Genomic DNA, 26,005 nt, shown 5'->3' with positions numbered 1-26,005 from the left:
AAAGTGGTGGTAGAACAAAGCTCAAAGAGTTTATGGCACATACACATGTGTGCCTGTGTGCATGCAGCATCAAAAAAACACATTGAGAGAGATACTTTACAACCCAAAACTTTCACCTCATCATTACTGTCATTATTTGTGTGTCTGTTAACAGCATAATTTCAAACAATATAATAACATGGGGGGTGGCCATCTTCCCATTCTTTCAGAAATATAGAAATCTCTCCCTTGTAGGATTTTCAAAAAATTACCATCTTTCATGAGTGTTTGGTTCTCCCTGAAACCTAGAGCACTTTTGTCCCAAGTGGAATTCATTAGCTTAAAATAGAACCTTTATGCCACACTGCTCGCTTCTGTGAGCAAGCAATCCTGCTTTGTTTTGTCATAAATGCTGGAGAAGTTAAACATCCGCAAGCTCAGATCATGCCCAGAACAAATGATCCACAACAATCAGTAGCTCAGGGCACAGATAAAAACGAACTTGTATTATCTTTCCTGGAAATCGACATAAGGTAATCAAATCAAACACTGAACTGTAGTAAATATTTAATGACTAATTGGGCTTTAATCCTTTTTCAGTTTTGTGGCGCAGTAATGGCTTGTGATTTCTAAAGGCTGCACTCTCAGCCTGTACTTTTCTCGAGACCTAAGACTAAATTGAGTCATGTCATGCTCACATTTTTTTTTCACTCCAAATGAAACATTCAACTTAGAAGGAACTGTGAAAGATCTCAAGGTGGCAGTTTTTAAAACTATAAATTAACAAATTTGAGACCCTTACAATTAGTTAGTTCCTAGAAATCAAAACTAAATCAATTTAAAACTTAACCAAAATTATTGGCATGTGAACAGTCAGTAGCCAAATATCTGTCACTTCACAGTGCACATAGCAGTGTACATGGTTAAATGATCCTGTGCCAGGTTTCAGTGCCACATTAGAGGCTTGTGTGACCAATCTGCATCACTTTGGAAAAGTCACTGTTTAAAGTCACGTTGGGAAAACCATTTTTGTCAGTCAATATTACACTGTCCCAACATTACACTGGGACTTTTTTTCTTCGAGCCTGGGTAGTATGTGTGAAGATTAAAAGCAATGGACCACTATCTTTCATACCTTTCACACATAAAAAATCAGCTATGTTTATGCTTTTAGTTTAAGGATTCATTGATTATGTTTATTGTCTTCAGTAACAAAAGTAAATTTATTAAAGCGTGCTGAGCTTCACAAAGTGACATATTTTACTTCAGACTATTTGAGTTTTAAATGTATTTAATCTAGCCCTTCGTGTCCTCCACCAAGACATAATAGGCTTTTACACTTAAAATTCATTATATTCTTCTATTCAAAACTTGATTCCAATTTATATGGTGAAAATTATTCCTAATTTAGATTTAGTTTTAGTATATATTTTTCCTTGCTTGCAAAAGAACTTTTAAAGGATTTGAACTGAAACAATGACAAGAAGTTTGACCAAATTTTAATAGGCTCCCAAACAAAAAAGCAGACTTCCTAATATGACAAATAAGAGTGGTAAGACAAATGACTGTAATTGTGCTGACCTGTTCACCTGGCAGAACGATTTAAACTTGGTTGCCATGGAAAACCATGCTGAGAATGAAGCAGCAGGAGAAATCTAATTTAGTGATAGTGCCAGTCAGTACCTCCAAGCCTAGTTTCTAGTCTCTTCCCCCTGGAATTGTTTTCCAGGGTCATCAGTTGTATCCTCACATTTGCCCCAGAAAAATAATAACACTTTTAAATGTCTGCACACAAAGATACATTTTCTCTCTTTAGCATTAAAACTACTGGGAAATAAAGCACCCTAACTCGTGGGCATGAAGAAGAGATCAGTTAGGCTGCCTGCTTAACTCAACATACACAAATAGCAGAAAGTTGCCATTTTGCAGTCTGTCTTTCTTGACTCCTCAGTAGGATTCAATACTGTTAACCTCTTTCATTCATAAGATTCTCTTTCTTTGCTGTAGGTGATACTATGATGGCCTTTAGCATTCTTACAGACCTGTCCCCTTGTACTCTCTCAGTAACTCAAAGCTCAGATGTAGCTCTCCTCTTGCACCATTCAAAACTTTTTCCCCCATGGAATCTCATCCCAACTGAGGGCTTGGATTACTGCTGATATACTAATGATTTGCAAACATTTCTCTCCAGGCTAGACCATTCTTCAGAACTCCAGGACTTCATGTTCCAATCTCTATGTAATGTTCCTACTGGGATAACATAAAGAATATCCAAAATGACTCTCTTTTTCCTACTGTTCTCCACCACAGTGAGTACTAACAACTTCAACTCAGTTATAGAAGTCAGAAATCCAGGAGGTACTCTAGGGTCCTATTTTTTCCTCAAGTGAAATCCAAAGTCCAAGGCCACCACGATCCCTCTCCTACACTCCTAAAATAGCCTCTTAATAGGCCTCCCTATATCTACTCTTATCCTGTTCTAATAAGTGTTCAACCCATAGACCAAGTTATCTAGAAATTACAAACCTAACTTTATCAGTTTTTTTATTAAAAGAATCCATTGGCTTCCTATGGAGTTCATGATGAAGACCGAAGCACTTGACATGGCCTTCCATTTCCTATATGGTCTTGCTCTTACCATGCCTGACTCTTAACATTACTGTTCTTTCAGGTCTCTGCATTCTAGTCACAAGGACTCTTTAAGTTCCGGGAGAATTTATGTCTCTTACACCACAGAATCTTTGCACAGGCTTTTTGCCTTTGTTCACTTTTCCTGGAATTCTCCCTCTACTTAATGTTTTTCCTTCATGTATCTTCATGTATTAGCTCATTAATAATCTTGTCAGAGAAAATTTTCTTTTCATAAAAGACAAACACCATCAAATTCTTTGCTGAAAAAGGGTGAAAAATAAAGATAACACTTATACCCAACATGCTACCATTATGAGTTTAGTTTTTCTAGCCTCAAAACCTAAGTTTAGGAAGTGTGTATTCTTACACATGACTGCACATCTTATGAGATACAAATACTTTGCTTTGACTTTAGCAGTGTGTTAATAAGTATTTTAATAGACATGAAAAGATTTATTTGAAATAAGTATAGACTTGATATGCATGAGTCATGTATTTTTTTATCTAAACAGGACTTGGTATCAAAATAATAGAATATTATTAGATATTTATAAATCTTGGTTTTTCACTTAAAATAAGGGATATAGATTGAATAAAATGACACCTATTAAATACTGAACAGACTTGAACAGCAATTCCTTTCCCCTCACTTATCCGTGTAGAAACTCAAAGCCTTGCGGCAGGCAAGGATAACTGGCTCAAAAGGACACGGCAGTCTGAAGCAATATTATTATAACTAAAGTTATTCCCAGACACCCGTTCTCTGTACCACACCCATGCCTAACTATAATTCTGTTTCCCTTCTAGGTTTTCCATCTTCAAATTCTTAAATCTTGGTTTACATGTGTTTTCAACTAAAAAGCTTATCAATTCATTTTTCTATTCCTGACTGCTTTGCTGACTTACATTAGTGTGTCCTATCTGCTGACAACTTAGATCCAGCTCTCAGGCTCTAACTGTCTTATCCCCATAGGATCCTTCATGATCATGCTGGACCTTCACAGTAGCTAACCTTTTCTCCTCAAGGGTGTCGGTGTTGGAGAATAGAAAATCCTTCCACCTCTTACCCTGATTTCAAGCAGTGCCTTTAAAAACCTTTGCTCTTTTTTTCCACCTAATTTTTTTTTATAAACAATACACCGTGAGTGTCAACACAGTCTGATAGGAAAGATTTATTTTCTACTTATTTCCCAGTACTGTTCTGAACATAACCTAAGTTATACATTTGCATATTTCTTTTCTCATGCTACAAATGGTTAATTTAATGAAAAGGCAAATGAGTGGCCAAATTAGATTCCATGAGCCTTGGAGGAATTGATGGTTTCCCATTCATACTGTATATTCTCCAACTACTGGAATTTACTCTCTCAAAAATCAGAACCTAGTCTCTTTTATTTACTACTATACCCTCCAGAAACAAGAACAGTGCCTGAGACAACATCTTCAATAAATATCTGTCAAATGAATGACCACCATTACAAGCCATGTTTTTTAAAGAACTCAGAAAAGTGTTACCAGTATATGGATAATCTGATAAAGACTCAAGATACATTAAAACAATTTTTTTTAGTTTATAGAAGGAAATAGTAAACTGTTATGTAATAATAATTAAATATTAAACACTGTCCCCAATCTGTCAGGCAACAAGGGTACTGAGAAGCAAGAGAAGAATGATGCTAGTTAATCTAATTTTCATAAAATGGCACCTAAGAAAGTAAGGAAACACTTAGAACATGACTTCTATTCAACTAAAACTGGTATTCACAGACATATACATAAACCAGACAGGCACATGTGCAGGCGTGCACACACATGCACACACACACCTTTCAAATAAAGTTCACACAAAGTCTGACAATATTCTTATTTAATACATTAGGAAAAATGGTGCTCAAGATGTTAAAGTAGCTGAGATAATACCCAAAAACACTGCTTCTAACTTCAATTCGTGTTTATATTTTTCACTTTAAACTTGAACTTGGAAATATCATATTACAAAAATTCAGAAAAAAATCAAGAAAGACAAGATAAAATTAACACCCAATGGTTACTTGAATCAAATAAGTTTGTTACATTCTCTTTATACATAAATAGGATTTGCCTAAAGGATTTACATAGGGTAAATACATTCTATGTAGTTTACTCTCCAAGAGAAAATGTCCCGAAACTTTCCTGAAAAATAAAATGCTGATTTCTCTGAAGTTTATGCCAATAGCTTTCAAATCTTCATGATCACCCAAACCACCTAAGGCTTCAACAACCACCTTCTTCCAGAGCCCATATAGAAATTCTCATTTATTTTAACTGGGTTTAAGAACAGAGTTGGTGATTTTAAAGTTTTTATAATTATTTTATATATTTATTTATTTTTAGAGTGTGTGTGTGTGTGTGCGCGCCCACACATGCATGAGAGAGAGGGATAGAGAGAGAGAGAGAGAGAGAGAGAGAGAGAGAGAGAGAGAGAGAGAGAGTCTCAAGCAGGTTCTACACTGTCAGTGTGGATTCCAACACAGGGCTTGAACCCACGAACTGCCAGATCATGAGCTTATAAACCCAGGATCATGACCCAAGCCAAATTCAAGAGTTGGATGCTTGACCGACTGAGCCACTGGGCCACCCAGGTGCCCCCAGAACTGGTGACTTTAATGATCATCCAGGTTTGGTAAACCCTGGGCAAAAACAGTGCTTCTTTTTTTACACAAGAGTAAAAGGATGCATGTTAATGTGTAAGCACTATTTACGAAAATACAAAGGATTATGGGAGGTACCAAGAAGCACCTGTATTTCATGAGACAAAGTTGAATTTTTGCCTTATAATTTCTTTCTCCTCTAACTTTGTCAGTGCATCCACTGCTCACTTTTCCAAAGTTGTCCCTATGGATTTCTCAAAATTCTAGCATATATACTGGTAATAGTCCTTTTTTAATCACTGTAAAAGGGCAGTATAAAAAAATAGAATTGATCTTTAAAGATAATATCATTGCCCAGGCTTATCTACTTCTAATAACCTATCAGACAACTGTTTATTTCTCCTTATATACTGCCCGTTTCTATGCCATTTTTTCTCTGTAAATGTCTTTCTTTTTAAACCAATCACTCCCAACATTATATATAATTTCTCCTCAATATCAGTAGGGATGCTTAGCTGCAAACAATAATAAGTCATTCTAAATAGTTTAAGTAGAAATTAAACATAGTCATGATATTTGATAAGTCTTGGAATCTCTGAGTAGGGAATTAGGCTTGGAGGACCTGACAGTTATTATTCCCTAGGAATTTCCCTAAATTAATATCACACTATAATGCTACCACATACCCACGGGAATGGCTAACATGAAAAATACTGACATTGTATGTTGCTAAAGATTTAGAGCAACGGAAAATCTCACACATTGTTGCTGGAATAGTGGGTTTTGTTACTGGAAGGAAGTATGTTAGGTGCTCCTTGAGTACTTGCAATATTCACTTTATTGCCCACAGTGATGATCACACAGGTATTTTCACATACTTACTATAAATTTTTATATACTATACTCAATTAAGAAAAGATTTTGGATGGTCAAATAGCATGACAAAGGCTATAACATTATGTCTCCAGCTTTAACTTAGATGGCTTTGGTGGGGGCTTAGAATAGGGGACCGCTATCCACTTAACTCCTTGCTAGAGTTAGGACCAGAAGATAAAGGCACTCTGCTGATCCACGGTCAAGCAATTTGAGAAACCAGTTGCACTTTTGTCATTGCCAAACTTACATCAATATAATGAGGCTATTCCTGTATATCATTTGGTTATAATAGTTCACTTCCCTATATGGTCAACTTGACTTAAAATTACCTCTCAGTGGACAAGAAGAATAAACTATTACCCAAAATCTGGCCAATATGAAAAAATGGAAAAGAAAATAAGCAGTCTTAATTTAGAGCCACATTCATAAACGTGCATTAATCACATTAAAAATATAATCTGCAGCAATGATTCTCCATAAAAGAGTACTACAGATTGACTATTCACAAAAGATATCTATTTTCTCAGTCTAATGTTTCAATTCTCCTTAAATGTTTAAAAATAAAATGGTTTTTGAACTTCAAACCTGAAACTGAATTTTATTTTTTATGATTCAAATAGATATCAAGTATTCTATATTATTATTGATGTTATTAGCCATGATATGCCATATCATTAGCACATAAATTAAGAAGCACTGGAGATATTATTCTCTGTGAACCAGATTTAAGGTCATCTTTTTTCTTAAATTACAGTGCAGATTTTAGCTTTGAAACTCCTTGTTTGGCTGAACAAGAATTCTTAATTCTAGATCTTATAGTTTTCACCCTCCAAAAGATTGCTGGGGCACTGTTTTTTTCACATTGAGAGCCTACCAAGGTAAAAAATGGTTGGGGGAAAAAACCACCTTAAGTTGAACTCCTTGATCTTGGCATCATTCAATAATGCTGAATTGAGGTTAAAGGCATCACTAGAATTTTTTTTTGTATTTTTTTAGGTTTATATATTAATTTTGATACAGAGAGAGAGAGAGAGCAAGAGAGAGAGAGAGAGAGAGAGAATGAACAGAGGAGGAGCAGAAAGAAAGGGAGAGAGAGAGAGAGAGAATCCCAAACAGGCTCTGCACCAGCAGTGCTGAACCTGATGTGGGGCTCAAGCCCACAAACCATGAGATCATGATCTGAGCCGAAATCAAGAATTGGATGCTTAACCAAGTGAGTCACCCAGGCGCTCCAGCATCACTAGCATTTCTAAGCTCAGAACCTGGCAGCAGGACAGGAGCTCAGCACCAAGAATTTCCTCCAAGAAATATAATAAGCCAAAGAAGTTGCATCTGTAGTTACAATACATGTATCTGCGGTCACTAGCACCTTAAATCATCAGATGTAACAACTCTGTATATAGTCCAGTGACCCAGGATTGAGTCACTCTGGCAGTTAGCACATATGGTTTGAACACTCTGCTATTGATGATAAGTGGTAGGTGGAGGCAGTTGGATGTTCTCTATTTCATGACTACTGGGTTCACTGGGACCACAGAGCCAGCCTTTTTCAAATGTATATCAATGGAAGCAGCAAGGTTTCAGGAATGCATTAACCCAAATCCACATTTCAATACAAAGTTTGTATCTCAATATACATGAGCACCAGTTTCAGATGGAAAGATGAACACAATGAATACTCTTTGCTTTTTATGTGATTTCTATGGTTCTGTGTTGAATGGCTCACTCTCTGACCAAAAGCAGTATTTCATGGTCTAATCACTGTAGATTTGGTTTTCTTAGTGGTCACCAATCTTACCAAACATGTATTCTACAAGGGGAAAATTCCTATCAGATGATTTTGACCCACTTGCCATAGTTTGCTCAAACTTGTTAGAAGGATACAAATCTTTCTTAATCTAGTAATACAGACACAGTAATATTGTTGAAAACATATATAAATAGACAAATGGAACAGAGTAGAAAGCTTATAACAATGAATAGTTAATTAATGAAAAAGAAGATACAGAAAACACTAAGTAAAGATAGTTCTGTGAATCTGAATGCAGATATGGGTGAAATGGAGCATTGCTACATATCATACCAAAATTATAATTCAAGACAAAGATATTAAATGTGAAGTTAACACAGTAACATTTCCAGAAAGTAATACAGAAGAAAAATTGCATGAATCTGAATTAGGAAAAGAGTTCTTAGACATCCTAAAAATGCACTAGCATATGTCAAAACTAGATATTCAAGAGTACATTGAAAGTCCACTAAAATATACCATCAGAGAAGTGAAGAGGTAAAATATACATTGTTATAGGATATTGGCAAATTGACAAATTTATGCTAGAATACACATCATTATTTTAGGAGATTCTTACAAGTTAATATGGAAAATACAGAAAACCTAATGGAAAAATGGGCCAAACACTTGAGCATACACTTTGCAAAAGATATCCAATAAAATATAGAAAAACAAGCTAAGAGTCATTACTCAGGGGGAATGTAAATTAAAAATGTGAGGTATTACTATCACCCACAAGAATTATTAAAATGGAGAAATGACCAACAAGCATTTGAAATTATGTGGATCAATATCTACAATTAAATAGTCATGTTGGCAGTATAAATTGACAGAATCACTGTGGAAAAAATTTTGCCTTATTTTGTAAGACTGAACTTTTATATAACTTCTGAAATAGCAATTCCATTCTGATACCCTATAGAAACATGCATATATGTACCAAGATACATGTACAAGAATTTTCATAGCAACACAGTTCATAAAAAATATATACAGATTAGAGATCAATAATTGTGGAATTTCAATTTTCCTACTCTAGAATTTGGCAGAGTAGAAGAATCCTAGTTCACCTCTTCCCACAAAATCACCGAGGTAATACCCACATCAGTGAAATAACCCAGAAAGTTACCTGTAGACTGTCAGAAGCGATTCTTCACAGCTAGATGTAGAGAAGAGGCCACATTGAAAATGGCAGAAAGCACAGAGACACTATGGGGAATGAAACTGACCCATGACACTGAGGGAGGGAGGGACACCACTGGTATGGAAAAGGGAGAGGAGCAGACCCCACACCAAACACTCCAGCCAAGAGGGATGAATCCCCATAACGCTTGGTGTTGAAAGCCAGAAGGGCTTAATTTCTTGAGTCCTTATAATCAGTAGGGCTTAACCACCTGGAACTTTAAAAATCAACAGAGCTCTGGGAAAGCCAGAGAGCTATAGGAAACTAAGTCCTGAACCTTACAGAGAAACTATAGCAGCCCCTGTGCCATACAGCATAGAAACAGCACTTTGAAATATGCCTGGGATATATGGAAAGATTTATTTACTTATTTCAGACAATATTCTGATGGAGGAGGGATCTTTAGGAAACTTTTCAAAGAAGAAAAGAGCTGGCAGGTGTCATTTCCCTCTAGCCTAAACACAAGGACACCAGCCAGAACCAGTACAGCACAAATTTTACTCTCCACCTAGTTTTAAAGCAGCATACTTCCCTCACATTCTCCTACTGATCTGCCTCCTTGAACTGGCTCTCCAAAACATCTCCAAGTCCCCTCCCATAGCAGACTAGAGCAAATTCTGCTAACATCATGCAACCTGCCTTTTTTATCTCCTGCAGATTCTCATTGGTAGGAGTTCTCCAAAGATACACACACACACACACACACACACACACACACACACACACACACCAGTCAGAATGCAGCCCCAACAGTAGCCTAAAGACAGATATCTTCTCTGACTGGAGGCCCCACCTAACCACTAAAAATTCTGAGAGGACAACACAGGTAGAGCACACCGCAGTTTGTTGCAATCACAGCTCTGGTAAACACCTGGTCTGACTCAACTCAAGCCCAATGCAGCCCAGACTGGCCCACTAACAACACAGGGAACAAACCCTGCCCACAGCAGGCAAAGAGATACATTTCAAATGGCAAGACTGAAGGCAAAGACAGCTCAGTGACAACAACAGGGTGACACACTAGACATAGGAGACACTTCTGTACCTCCAGATTCTGATGAACAGAAGACACTACACCGCAGGGCACTAGAGGACCTCTTCTTCATAAGACCACCACTTTCAAGAGCAGGAGACATAGCTGAATTTCCTAACACATATAAAAAAAACAACCACAGGGAGTTAAACAAAATGAGGAGTCAGAGAAATATGTCCCAAAAGAAGGAATAGGGCAAAATCACAGCAAGAGAGCTAAACAAAACAAAGATCAGTAATATGCCTGAACGAGATTTGAGAATAATGATCATAAATATATTCACTAGACCTGAGAAAAGAGTGGAAGATTTCAGTGAGACCTATAAGAGATAGAAAACATTAAAAAATCAGAGATGAAGAATTCAATAACTAAAGGGAAAAATGGTAAACTAGAGGAATCGAAATACTGGATTAACAACCTGGAGTATAGAGTAATAGCAATCAAGCTTAATGGAAGAAATTTAAAAAATAAAATAAAAAATGAAAACTGACTTAGGAAACTCAGTGACACCACCAAAAGCAATAATATGTACATTATAGGGGGTCCCAGAAAATTTCTTGAAAAATAATAGCTGAAAACTGCCCAAATCTGGTGAAGGAAATAGAAATTCATATCCAGGAGGTACAGAGAACCCCCAACAAAATCAACACAAAGAGGTCCAAACCAAGACACTTAGTAATTAAAATGGCAAAATGTAGTGATAAAGAGAGAAATTTAAGAGCAGCAAGAGAAAAGAAAACAATTACATACAAAGAAACCTCATAGCTTATCAGTTGCTTTTTTAGCAGACATTTTGCAAGCCAAAAGGGAGTGCAATGATATATTCAAAGTGCCAAAGAAACAGTCTTTCCGCCAATAATACTCTTTCAAACCATGCTATTATTCAGAGTAGAAATAGAGATAAAGAGTTTCCCAGACAAACAAAAATTAAAGGAATTAATCACCACTATATCAGCCCTACAAGAAATGCTAAAAAGGACTTTTTGAGAAAAAGAAAAGTTAAGTAGGAGTAAGAAAAGTAGCAAGCACAGAAGCATAAAATTAAGTATATCTATAAAATCAATCATGGGATTTACAAAATAAAAGCATAAAGTATACCACCATATGCCTGAAATATAGGGGAAAAAGGAGTAAACTTTGGTGTTTTTAGAATGGATTCAAACTTAAGTGGCCATCAACTTAATATATAGACTTCTATATGCAGAAGATTTTATATCCAAACTAATGGTACCACCATGTAAAAACCAGTAATAGATATGCAAAAAAGAAAGAGAAGGGAATCCAAATATATCTCTAAAGAAAGCCATCAAACCATAGTAGAAGAGAGCAGGAGAGGAAAGGAACAGAGAACTATGAAAACAACCATAAAACAAGTAACAAAATATAATAAATACATACTTACCAATGATTTGAATGTAAATGGACTAAGCTCTCCAATCAAAAGATAGAGGCTGATAGAATGGATAAAAAAGCAAAACCCATTTATATGCCACTTACAAGGCACTGTTTCAGACCTAACGACACATGCAGACTGAACGTGAAAGCATGGGAAAGGATTTATTATGCAAATGGAAGTGAAAATAAAACTGGGGTAGCAATACTTATATTAAACAAAATAGATTTTAAAACAAAGACTAACTAGAGACAAAAAAGGGCACTGTATAATCATAAAAAGAACAATCCAGCAAGCAGATTGTAAATATTTATGAATAAACCCAACATGGAAGCCCCCTAATACATAAAGGAAATATTAATGAACATAAACTAAGTAATTGATAGTAATACAGTAAAACACAAACATACAAATCCAGAAATAACACAAATACATGGAGGTTAAATAGCATGCTACTAAACAATGAATGGGTGAACCAAGAAACCAAAAAGGAAATCAAAATAAACAAACATGGAGACAAATGAAGTTGAAAACATACTGCAAAAGCTGTTTTAAGAGGAAAGATTCTGGCAATTCAGGCTCACCTCAAGAAGCAAGAAAATTCTCAAATAAATAACCTAAATTTATACCTAAAGGAACTAGAGAAAGAACAAACAACTCAAAAGCCATAGAAGCATGGAAATATTAAAGATTAGAATAGAAATAAAATTAAAAATAAAAAACAATAAGATACATTAATGAAACCAGGAGCTGATTCTTTGAGACAATCAACAAAATTGATAAACTTTTAGCCAGACTCGTCAAAAAATGGAAATGAAAAAAAAGAGAGAGTCGTCAGGGTGACTGGGTGACTCAGTCAGTTAAGCATCCAACTCCTGATTTCAGCTCAGGTCATGGTCTCATGTTTTGTGAGATCAAGCCCTGCATTGTGTTCTGTGCTGACAGTGTGGAGGCTGTTTGGGATTCTCTTTCCCTCTCTCTCTGTCCCTCACCCATGTATGTGCTTTCTCACTTTCTTGCTTTCTCTCTCTCCCTCTCCCTCTCTCTCAAGTAAATAAACAAACATTAACAAAAGAAAAAGAGAGGGTGGTTTAGTCAGTTAAGCATCCTAATTCCACTTAGGTCATGATCTTATGGTTCATAAGTTTGAGCCCCATGTCAGGCTCTATGCTGACAGCTCAGAGCCTGGAGCCTGCATTGGGATTCTGTCTCTCTCTCTCTCTCTCTCTCTCTCTCTCTTCACCTCGCCTACTTATGCTCTGTCTTTCTCTCTCTCTCAAAAATAAATAAACACAAAAACAATTTTTAAGAAAAAGAAAGGAGTCAAATAAAATAAAAAATGAAAGAAATAAACAACATCACAAAAATATTGAAGATTATAAGAGAATGTTAAGTAAACTGATATGCCAAATTTCTAGAAACACATAAACTCCCAAATCTGAGTCAATAAGAAATAAAAAAGTTGAACAGACCAATTATAAGCAATAAAATAGAATCAGTATTCAAAACATTCCTGCCCTGTTGCGGAAGGCAAGATTTCATCCTTTTTGGTCACCGAGTAATATTCAATTGTGTATGTATATACATACATATTTTCTTTATCCATTCATCAGTCAATGAACATTTGGGCTCTTTCCATAACTGAGCCTGATCATGGGTCAGGTAATTCAAATTAAAAACCAAAATGAGACATCATTTTCCTCTCAATAGATAGGCAAAAAATAGGTAACAAATAAATGTTAGTAATAATATGGAAAATGTATATTCTTGGAAGACTAGGTAAATCTGCATATTGCTCTAACTAATTTGAAAACATGTGGGCCTTAGCTTGCTACAGGAAGTATGAACATACATTGTAACATAGCAGTTCCACTCCAGAGCTATAGATTTTTCAAGCATTCATGAACCTAATCCACATTACATTCAATTTTACCTTGTGATCCTGCTATAATCATACATATGTAAGTATATGTGTGTATAGGTATACAGAAACAATTGAAACCATTTTTTATGAAACATTTCTATTCTCTTCTATTTAAAAATATGACAAACTATTGAAAGTGACCATATTGATCGTATTAGGATGTGATCCACAGTTTTAAAAGCCTCACTCTACAGAAACTCTTGCATATATACATCAGTAGAGATCAAAAATTTGTCAAGGAAATTCATTGAAACAAGTCTTACAGAAACAAAATTTTGGAAATGACTGCTATGTTTATTGACAGGAGAATAAACACATTGGTGTATATCCTAGTGAAATAAAATCATCATTGTGATTTTTTTTTGTTTGAAAGAGCATGTGAGCAGGGGAGAGGGCCAGAGGAAGAGAGAGAACCTCAAGCAGGCTCCATGTTCAGTGTGGAGCTCAACACAGGGCTTGATCCCACGACCTGGGGATCATGACCTGAACCGAAATAAGAGTGAGACACTCAACCAAATAAGCTACCTGGTGCCCCAACAATGAATGAGTTACTCTTACGTATGATAACCTGTATGAATCTTAGAAATATATTGCATACAATGAGTGATTTTGGATTACTGCACATAGTAGTATTATTTTTATTAACAGAAAAAATAGCAAAATAAAAATTGCCACTGGTGGAGATGGGGGTGTAGCAAAGCAGATGGACTCAATCTCCAAGGAATACATAGGAGTTTTAATAGTATTTTTAATATTCTAGCTGTTAAGCTAGGTACTGGGTTCACCAATGTTTATTCCACACTATATGACACAAATATATATGTTTGTATTTTCTATGTATTAACATTATATAATACAAATTTAATACTCACAAATATTTCATGTTGTCCATGGAGATGGCATATAAGCCCCTACAGAAAATGTAAAAGTATTTTCTTCCTTTTTAGTTTCTGACTTAACTGCATAATGGTCAGAATAAGCCATCTAATTGAAAATGACAGGCTGCTGCCCCCATAGGAATGTTGTATATCTGTATGAAAATACGTGGTTTGATATTTTCCTGCTTTATAATACTTTTCATGAAATTCTACTAGAAGGAAAAAAATCTCATTCCTGTCTCTCAAGCACTCTGAAGCTCTCCACATTTTACAATTAAAACAATATTTATTGGTTTTAGTAACTCGGGAGGGGGGTGCTATTAGGCAGCTCACAGATATTCTGTTAAGATTGACCTTTACTTGCTTCTTAGCTATAGATGAATTGAGAACCTCTAGGTTATTAATTATTAGTAACGATTTTGCATTTCATTAGGTTCATCCTGCCCTAAAAAACCTTCTTCTTCAGGAAATCAATTGTTCTCTCTTCTGAACTCTAATGTTGGTATGATTAGGTAGGTTTTGTGAACATCTGTGAATGTATTTTATCTTCATAACCAACTGTGGTATTTTGAGAGCTAATGCTGTTAAGTGTGACATTTAAGGCTAATTCTCTTCTGCTTCACTAAGTGGTTTTTTTGGTATGAATTAGTAATGTAGTTCCACCTAAACTGCAGTAACTGAAGATGAGATTTCACAATTTTCTAACTAATTCAATCTGTATAGACAATCTGTAAAATAAAATGAATCCTACTTTTCTTGTAGAAATTCACTTTTGTTCTACAAACAGTTGTTAGTCGAAATCAATTGTATGATGTATAAAGCAGTATATGCACAGATTATTTAGAACTTGAAACAGCAAAGTTGTCTTAAATGCATTTGCCATCTCAAACTTTCCAAAATGCTCTTTTATATCATATGTTACCTGAAGGTATAAATAATGCTAAAGTTGTACAGTAGTTTCCAGTATTACCTTTACAAAGGCTATTTATAATGGAAGTACTTTGTAAGGAAGTTTTACCTCTATGAATAGTATACCATGATTAAGACTATTATGTGGAATGATGTGAAATTCACCCATATTAAAAGGTGATTAGCTTTTGTTCTATAGTTTTAATGTGAAACTACAGCATGAGTTTTGTTTCTGTCTTGGTAGGAATGTAATTGGCTACTATGAAAAATGGACACTTTTCTCATATGCACATTTTCACTTCTAAAGATGATGAAAGTTGGGCACAGCTTTCATACATTGGGGTATATACTTTTTACTCTTAAGTTATTTCTGGGGCACCTGGGTGGCTCAGTTGGTTAAACATCCAACTTCGGCTTAGGTAGTGATCTCACAGCTCCTAAGTTCAAGCCCTGCATCAGGCTCCGTGCTGACAGCTCAGAGCCTAGAGCCTGCTTTGGAATCTGCATCTCCCTCTCTCTCTCTCTATGCCTCTATGCCTGCCTGCCTGCCCCTCCCTCCCCCCCCTCCCTCCCTCCCTCCCTCTCTCTCTCTCTCTCTCTCAAAAATAAATAAACATTAAAAAAAGATATTCCTAAAGAGACCTGAGTTAGATGCAGAATATTCTAAAATAGCTAATTCTTGTTTATTCTTTCATCTTCCCCCTTGAAACTACTCTTCAATTTTACTTTTTGGATAAGAAATTTATCATATTTGTTTAATGGTTGTTTAAATAGAGTGTAGGTACTGCTTAGGATGCATGATGCAGGATAATAATGGAAGACATTAAACAAAAAGTAAATCCAAGAAGCTCAGAGAGCATTGCACAGGATAAATACTAAAATAAACAAAACAAATACAAAAAAAAAAGATGAGAAAAAAAACACCACAACCAGACACTCAAGTCAAACTGCTGAAGACCAACAAAGAGAAAATCTTAAAGGTACCTGGAGAAAAGTCACATTATATATAAAAGAACAAAAGCAGCAATATAAATGATAGAAAATAAAATGGGAAGAGAGGACTGAGAAAAAATGATGAAAGAGTCAATGACTTGTGGGAGAAATTAAAGTAACCTAAAAATGTGTAATTGGAGCTACAAAAGAGGCTGGGGAACAGGGAGAAGTTCAGAAATTATTTAAAGAAATAATGGCTAGATTTTTTTCTAAATCTGATCAAAATTATAAACTCACAGATTCAAGATGCTCAATGAACCATGAGCACTAGATACATGAAGAAAATTATTCATAATTAAATTGAATAAAACCAGTTATAAAGAAACCAGGGGTGGAGGGAAGGGACAATTATATGCAAAGAAACCAAGACATGAATAACTACAGACTTCTCACAGGCAATACTGCAAGGGAGGGGACAGGAAAGCAACATCTTTTGTACAAAAAGAAAAAAGTTCTATCATGCTTCTACATGCAGTATTATTCTCAAAACTTAGGTAACTGATATTATTTGAAATGGAAAAGCATTTTTTTGTCTTCCAAAAATCCACCTCTCATAAAAATAGTAAGAACAGTAGCAAAGTTTGTCAAAATCAATTTTTTCAGATCTCTAGAAATTCACCTAAGTTTTTGACAAACTTAAGAGTGTTTATTCAAGAAAAATAATGAAATCTTGGTAAGAACAGTGAGATTCCTGGCAGTTAAGACTATCCTTCTACCACACTCCTCCACCTCTCTCCTAGCCTCAAAGTTTTAAAAACCAGTCGTTCCAAACTAATAGATAAAAATGGAAGCCTAACCATCCACTGGAGAAAGCAGAGAAAACTGGAGCTCTCAAATCACTTTTCTTAGAGAACTGGCATTATTTGAACTGTTTGGAATTTCTCAGGAAATAATCATACAGAGTAGATGTCTTCATTTGACCTTATTTAATAGACTTACACAGAGTAAAGAGTCTTTCTCTTGGGGAGTATTTTTCAGTGGCAGTTATTTAACATCACACTCCCTGAGGAGTTGGGGCAACAGTTGGGGCAAACAATAGTTTAAAGGAAAAAAACAAAACAAAACAAAACAAAATAAAACTTTAAGGGAGAAGCTGGGCAATGAGATATTAACAGTAGGCTTTGAAAATCTCAGATATGTTCCAGGGTACTAGAGAAGCACAAACATACACAGGGTGACATACATAGCCAGGAATATATTCATTCTTAGAGGAGATACGAGAAAATCCTAAGGTCTCATCTCTGGTAGACCTTGAGATTTCATGCACAAGTAGAAAGAGAAATATAAGGCAGAACTGCAAACTGCTTTCCTGAGCACTGACGTTGTACTCTAGCATACACAGAGCCCATCAGCAAAGGCTGTGAAACTTAAAAAAAGTCTGCAATGATTAGCTGACCACTGAGCTGAGCTAGCAAAGACCTCAGTGGCCATATACAACAACAAATACACACTAGAGAATTGCTTCAAGAGAGTCTCTAGAAAAATAAATAGCAGCAAAACCAATGAAACCCACAGCAACAATAATATATTCTGGTGGTAGGGCAAGACATGGTCACCACATTGAATGGATGTGTCCAGTTTTCAGCAGAAATTAGGGGACATGAAAAGACATAAGAATTATGCACTGTTTACAGGGAAAACAATGTACTCAGTAGAAACTGTCCTTGAGTTCAAGCCCAGAACTTGAACTTACTAGAAAAATCACTTAATTTAGTTAATCTAAATAAGATCAAAGAAGTAAAGGAAGCCATATCTAAAAATTAAAGTATGAGTATTATATCTTACAAAATAGAGACTATTAAGAGATAAAATTTATGAAATATAACAAAATAAAAATTCTGGATTACAAAGGTAAGATAACTGAATTGAAAAATTTACTAGAAGGGCTCAACATTTGAGCTAGCAGAAAAAACAATAAGAAAACTTTAAATTTGGGGTGCCTGAGTGGCTCAGTTGGTTGAGCATCTGACTCTTAATTTAGGCTCAGGTCATGACTCAAGGTTGTAAGATCAACTCCCCATGACAGGCTCTGAGCTGTAACACGGAGCCTGCTTGAGATTCGCTCGCTCTCTCTCTCTCTCTCTCTCTCTCTCTCTCTCTCTCTCGCTTTCTCTCTCACTCTTACTCTCACTCTCTCCCTCTCCCTCTCCCTCTCTCGCTCTGTCCCTCTCCCACATGTGCTCACTCTCTTTTCTCTCAAACAAACAAAAAACTTTAAATTAGGTCCATTGAGATTATCCAATCTGAGAAACAAGAAAAAACAAAGAATTAAGAAAATAAATGGAGGAGGGTACTTGTGGGGAAGAGCACTGGGTGTTATATGGAAACCAACATGATAATAAACTATATGGGGAAAAAAAGAAAATAAACAACGACCAGAAGGATGTCATTAAATATACTAGCATATGCATAATGGAGAGTATGTTTATGAGAAGAAGAAGGAAATAGAGGAGTATAAAGAATATCTGAAGAAATAATGCTTGCAAAATTTTCAGCATTCATCAAAAATGCTAATATACACATCTAAGAAGTTTAACAAATTCAACCCTGGGAAAATTCAAATAAATTTACACAAGAGACATCAAAATACAACTTTTGAAGACAAAGATTCTTGAAAGCAGCAAGAGAAGAGTGACTCAACATATGTAAGGAATTTTCAAAAAGGTTAACAGATCATTTTTTTAATGTTTTATTTATTTGAGAGAAAGAGAGACAGAATATGAGCAGGGGAGGGGTAGAGAAAGAGGAAAACATAGAACTTGAAGCAGGCTCCAAGCTCTGAGCTGTCAGCACAGAGACTGATGTGAGGCTCAAACTTGTGAACTGCAGATCAACCTGAGCCGAAGTCGGACACTCAATGGACTGAGATATCCAGGTGCCCTAACAGATAATTTCTCATCAGAGTCCATGAAAGACCAAAAGCAGTTGATGGCATCTTCAAAATTCTGAAAGAAAAAGACTGTCAATCAAAGATGCTGTATGTAGCAAACTGTCCTTCAAACATAAAGGAAAAATTAAAACATTCCCAGATAAACAACTGGGAGAACTGGATGCTAGAAGACCTGAGTTATAACAAATACTACACTGGGGCACCTGGTTGGCTCAATTGGTTAAGTGTCTGACTTTAGCTTAGGTCGTGACCTCATAGTTCATGGGTTCAAGCCCCACACTGGGTTGTCTGCTGTCAGCACAGAGCCAGCTTCAGATACTCTGCCCCCCTCTCTCTCTGCCCCTCCCCTGTGAGCTCTCTCTCTCGCTCTCAAAAATAAATAAATAATAAAAAAGAGAAATACTGTATTACATTTTTCTGTGTTTCAAAGGACACCATCAAAAAATAAAAAGATGAACCATAGAATGGGATAAAATACTTAGAACATATTATACTAGTTTTAAAAATATTTAACAAAATAGGCAAAGGCTAAGAGGAGATATTTCTCCAGGTAAGACACATAAACCTCTAGTGAGTACACAAAATAATGCTAACTATCATTTTTCATTAGTGAAATGCAAATCAAAACCACAATGAGATACAATCACACACCTACTAGGATGGCTACAATAAGAAAGATAGATGCTGACACATGTTGGTGAGGATGTGCAGAAACTGGACCTTTACAAATTGCTGATGGAAATATAAAATTATAAAATTGCTTTGAATAACAGTTAAGCAATTCTCCAAGATGTGATATTTAGAGTTATCATATGACCCACCAACTCCATTCTTGATTATATACTCAGAAAAACTAAAAATAGATGCCCACACAAATACTTCTACAGGAATATCTATAAGACCATTATTCACAATAGCCAAAAAGCAGAAATAACTCAAATGCCCATTAGCTGATGACTGGATAAATAATATACGGCACATCCATATGCTAAGTGAGAGAAATCAAACATAAAATGCCATATATTTCATGATTCTATTTATAAAAACAGTCAAAATAGACAAAATCCTGGTGACAGAAAGTAAGTTAGTAGTTATCAGGGCTGGGAGTGAAGAATGGGAAATAACTACCACTGAATATTGAGCGATGAACATATTCAGGAATTATATAGTGGTGATGATTGTACAACTTTGTATATATACTAAGAACCATCCACTTTTATACTTTAAAAGGTAAATGTTATGGTATGTGAGTTATAGCTCAAAGATCAGAGCTCAAATAGATGTTTAAAGATGTACAAAAACTGAAAGAATTTATTCTTAGTAGACGTTCACTTTAAGAATTTTAAAGGCAGATTGTCAGACACAAGGAATATGATAGTATATATAAATCTGTATTCAAACAATAGAAGGAAGAGCACCAAAAAAAAAAAAGGTTACTACATGGGTAAATACATTAGAATTTTTTTTTATTGTTACATCTATTAAAAAATAGTTGAGGGAAGATTTCCATTGTCTGCCAAAATGGGGTAATGGGGATTGGATTTGCCTTCCTGCCTGAAACAACCTCCTCCCCACCAAATAGGACAAAATATGAGAAACATTAGTTGTCCAGAGACTTGACTTTAGGTGAAAAAGACAGTATTCCCTAAGAGTCAGGAAATGATGAAGTGATTCCCTTGGTTGTCACAGCTTACTCCTTGAAAGAATATCCTGGCTACAACACAGAGACCCACAAGTACCTTGGCAAACTCCCTAAGTAGGTGAAGGTGAGAATTCAGGGACATCTAAGGCTAGATTTCACAGGACAGAGAGCTGAAGAGGAGAGATCCTGACAAAGAGGTAACTCTGTATGTATGCAGGGAGTTCCTGTTGTGGATACAAGTGAGTACTGATTAGCACATGTGTGAATAAGGCACCTAAGGGGGCACAGGTAAAAGAATGGCCTTAGGCTCATACAGACATAATATCTATTTCCCCAAACCAGACTGGAAAGACCTCTTAATTCAAAAGGTACTTAGCACCCAGAAGGGTTTTGCATTGTTAGTGGTGACAAATTTGCCCTAAGTCCAGGATGACTATGGGCCTATGTGATAGTTAAGTTTATGTGTCAACTTGACTGGATCACAGGGAGCTCAAATATTTGGCTCAAGGTTATTTTGGGGTGTGTCTGTGAAGGGTTTCTGGATGAAATTACCATTTAAATCAGTGGACACATAAAAGCAATCTGTCTTCCCCACTGTGGGTGAGAATATTATCTAATCCAACGAGGAGACAGAACAAAAAGGAAGATGAAGGAAGAATTTGGCCCCTCCTGCCTGAATGCTTGAGCTATGACATATGACCAATATTATGGGGCTTCATCTTCCATGTGTGGGTCCCCATGTCTGGGTTGATGGGTCTGGTCCTCTCCCCTCTACATTCCCATCGCATTCCTCTCTCCTGAGGAAAGTCCCAGGAGTCTGGCTCCAGACCAAGTCTCTGCTCTTCCTACCCTTTCCAATGTGGCTTCTTCTCTACATTTAGCTGTGGACACTCTGTTCTGACAGTCTTTGGGTCATTTTCTGGGTTATTTACACTGATGTGAATGTATTCTCATTGTAACTGTAGGAGGAAGTGAGTTTAAGACCATCCTATTCCACCATCTTCCCTGGAAGTTTGCATGTATCATATAATGTTTAATCATTCATTAGCTGATGGACATTCAGGTCATTTGCACTTCTTAGGCTATTATAAATGCTGCTATGAATATTTCTTTACATGTTTTTGCATGAACAAATGTTTTCACTTCTCTTTGATATATACGTTCCTAAGAGTGGAATTAATGGGTCATATAGTAACTTTTTGAGAAAGCACTATACTGTTTTCCACAACAGCTGTGACATTTTATATTCCCACCAACAATATGTCTCCATCATATTAAAAAAATTTTTTTCCATTTATTTATTTTTGAGAGACAGAGCGTGAACAGAGGAGGGACAGAGAGTAAGGGAGACAGAATCTGAAGCAGGCTCCAGGCTCTGAGCTAGCAGTCAGCACAGAGCCTGACACAGGGCTCATACCCACAAACTGTGAGATCATGACCCGAGCCGAAGCCAGACGCTCAACCAACTGAACCACCCAGGCATCTCTCACCATCATATTTTAAACTCCATAAACAAAAGAACTCTATTTGTTTTGTTCAACACTATATACCAGTACTTCAGGTATATATAGACTATATGCCACTACATACCAGTATTTTGGGTATTAAGCCTGATACACAGAATATCCTTGACATAGATATATAAAGTAAATGAATAAATATATGAAATGGTCTAGATGTTTTTTCAAAGCTATATTCCTAATACATATAGAAAGCTTTTGGTAAATCTTAAAATAATACTCTTATTACCTCTTTTATTTACACTATCTTGAGCTACTGTCTATATCAGAGTTAAAAATTTGGTCAAAATTGGGGCACCTGAGTGGCTCAGTTGGTTGAGTGTCTGACTTTGGCTCAGGTCATAACCTCATGGTTCGTGGGTTCGAGCCCCATGTCAGGCTCTGTGCTGACAGCTAGATCAGAGCCTGGAGCCTGTCTTTGGAATCTATGTTTCCCTCTCTCTCTGACCCTCCCCTGCTCATGCTGTCTCTCTCTTTCTCAAAAATAAATAAAAACATTAAAAAAAAGTTTTTTTATTCAGTCAAAATTGGTTTGAGTTATGCAAATATCTGATTTCAAGAAAGAGTGCCTGATAAAACGGATCTGAATCTTACTGGCAACTATTCAGCCTGCAATAAGAAATATTAGAATATTGAATAATTTGCCAATCCTGCAAACTGCTTATACTTTCATATAAGAAGAGCAGCAGCATAAAATTGTGAGCAGAGGAAACTGCTCCAGACCTCAGGATCCTCTTGGATGAACAGTTGAGGTGGATTGTCAGCTGACCTCAAAGCTCCCATCTAAACAACTGATAAGGAATTTAAGACTGTGTTAGATGACAGAGTATTCTACCTACTCCTGTAGCTTGCTAGTTAGTGTCATTCTCCAATCTACTTTGTATCCACAAGCCCAAATTTCCTTTTATCATGAACCATTATTATTCTACTTTGTTATTAACATCTCACTACATTTAGGATTAAGTTTAACACTAATGTAGTCCACAAGTACTATATAAAGGCATTCATGACTTATAGTTAACTTGCCCACATTCAAATTTTGGTTTTATTCTTTCTTAGCTGGATGAACTTAGGAGTTGTTAAATTACCTGAGTCTCAGATGTTTCATCTGGAAACAAAGATAATAGTACTAGTATCTGCCTTGTAAATTTATTTTATTAAGTGAATACATATCTACATCTATACTCATATATATATTTATATGACTATCTCTTTATATGAAACTATCTATATTTTATAGTTACATGAAACTATATTCATATAGACATAGACCTATAAGTATTAGTTGCTACTATTTTAATTGTTTTTATTATGTGTTATTGACCCCAGTTTGCCTTTCCAATCTTTTCTCATGCTACTCACTAATCCCTTACTATGCCCCAGTGACACCAGACTTCTCCTTGCTCTTCAAATACACCATGGTTTTCCTATTTGCTTTGCCTGAGGCAAATACTCCATCTTTCGGTAATTAATATCTCACCTTCATTCTCATTTTCCATGATTCTTACTCATGGAGGTCTTTTATGTTCTCTACCTTTATACAAGTTTTCAAAATTATATTCAACTGCTTGAATTTTATTATGTATGGTTTGATTACTTGATTCTTGTATCTTATCCACGTGACTGAAAACTCCCTTGTGACCGGTACTGTATAGTCTGCTAAATAGATGAATAACTGACAGAAGTCACAACATGAATATATTTTGAAAAAGTAAATAACAGAGAGGGGAGGAGCCAAGATGGCAGAGAGGAAGGGAGCTCTGTAAACTTCGTCTGCCCCATCTATTGAACTGAGAAGGACATTACTCTCATCTACAAGAGCAGGAGAAAATACAGACTCCAGAAGGAAGAGAACCTGAAGGACACCTGAGTGAGTGAGTGCGAACTGGGGAGATTGGAAAACAGGCCAGCCCAAGACAGGCAGGGGAGGTGGGAGCTCCCGTCCAACGCGGGTGGAGACCTGGGTGCCTGCGTAGGCTGCAGGAGCTCCCAGCTCATTTCCAGCAGCTCCCAGCGCTGCCTCTGGCAACAGCTATGCCCTCATTCCTCCCCCAAGGCTAACGCCATCCCCGCTGGGGGCTGAGTCTATGACAGTGCACACGCAATTCACCTCCTGCTGCACATCTCGCCTCAGGCAGGGGCAGCCAAAACCCCAGCCTGAGCCAAGACAAACCAATTCCTCCCCCTAAGAAGCCAGCAACCAAAACAAAAACATCTCATCTGTGGTAGCATAAAAAGTGCATGGACTGGAACGTTGAACCGAGGCGGGCCTGGAAAATACAAAGAGAGAAAAGGAGATCGGACTCATTAGAGTGGCCTACAGTTCACAGTTCAGCAGAGCTTGGCATGCCGCCTATCTAATCTCTGTAGACACCAAGGCCGAGCCTCTGAGAGCAGCCTCCAAGACCTACCACACCAAACCACGCCTATCCACAAGGGGAGCTGCTGGTTTGGGGGGGGGGGGTTTGATGTTTTTTTGATTTTGCTTTTTAAATAATTTTTTTCTTTTTTTCTTCATTTTTTTCTTTTTGCCTTTTTCTGTGCATATTTATTATTATTATTACTTTTTTTTACTTAAAATTTAAAAAATTTTTACTCCTTATTTTCCTTTCTCCTTTCTCCCTTTTTTTTTTCTTCTTTGCCTTCTTCAAATCCAGATATATTCTCCTATATCTCATCCCTACCTCTCCCCTCAACTGGTCATACACTTTTAGACTGTCCACTGTCCTTTGTTGTCTCTGACCCCCTTTATTTTTTTTTCTTTTTCTTTTTCTTTTCTTCTTGTCCTCTTTTCGTCTCCTTCCTCCCCATTCTCCTTATTTTCTTTTCCCCTGTTAATGTGTTTGTTTGTTTGATTTGTCTGTGAGTTTTTGTGTTACTGTTCCCTCTGTGTGTGTCTGTCTGTTTTCCTTCTTAGGGCTACACCAAGAAACAAGCCAAAGTGTGCATGACAGCGAGTCCCAAATATTGCTGAGTAGTGAAATAAAATATTCAAAGGCACAACAAGAGAAACTGAGAGACACCATTAAAAGAATATTCCCTGAAACGACAGGCCCTGGACAGTCAATAAGCCTCCTTTAACAGAGAAATATTAATAGGTGCACAGTGCACAACGAGCTTTCTAAAGGTGACAAGAGACAGAAAACTACCAAAAATGACAAAACGAAGGAACTCTCCCCTGAAGAACCTCCAAGAGGAAGTCACAGCCAAAGAACTGCTCAAGACAGATCTAGACAACATACCGGATCAAGAATTTTAAAAACGTGTCATAAAATTAATCGCTTGGGTTGAGAAAAGCATCAAAGAATAAACTGAGACAATGACTAGGCAATGTGATGAGTTAAAAAAGGGTATAGGTGAGGTGAATAACAAACTGGAGGCAGCCACCTCAAGGATTGACGAGGCAGAGCGAAGAATAGGTGAATTAGAAGATATGGTTATAGCAAAAGAGGAAGCTGAAAAAAAGAGAGAGAAATTAATCCAGAGCAGGAAAGGAGAATTTGAGACCTGAGTGACACAATCAAGCGGAACAACATCCGGCTCATAGGAATTCCTGAAGAGGAAGACAGAGAGAAAGGGCCTGAAGGGATACTAGACCAAGTTGTAACTGAGAATTTCCCAAATCTGGGAAAAGAAATAGACATTCAAATTCAAGAGGCACAAAGAACCCCCTTAAGACATAACATGAATCGGCCTTTGGCACGACATATCATAGTGAAACTGGCAAAATAT

General features: G+C 36.5%; 1 long non-coding RNA gene across 1 annotated transcript in view; it reads left to right on the top strand.

The window, feature by feature from the left end:
- Positions 1-405: 405 nt before the first annotated feature.
- The window catches only part of LOC115288997, a 42,424-nt gene continuing 16,824 nt past the window's right edge, over positions 406-26,005 (top strand). Inside the window, exons 1-2 of the long non-coding RNA XR_003907317.1 lie at positions 406-512; positions 2,171-2,288. This is a non-coding gene — a long non-coding RNA (uncharacterized LOC115288997). The remainder of the gene's footprint in view (positions 513-2,170; positions 2,289-26,005) is intronic.

Source organism: Suricata suricatta, chromosome 4, assembly GCF_006229205.1.
Source record: "Suricata suricatta isolate VVHF042 chromosome 4, meerkat_22Aug2017_6uvM2_HiC, whole genome shotgun sequence".
NCBI lineage: Eukaryota > Metazoa > Chordata > Mammalia > Carnivora > Herpestidae > Suricata > Suricata suricatta.
This window is presented reverse-complemented; position numbering and strand designations above follow the sequence as displayed.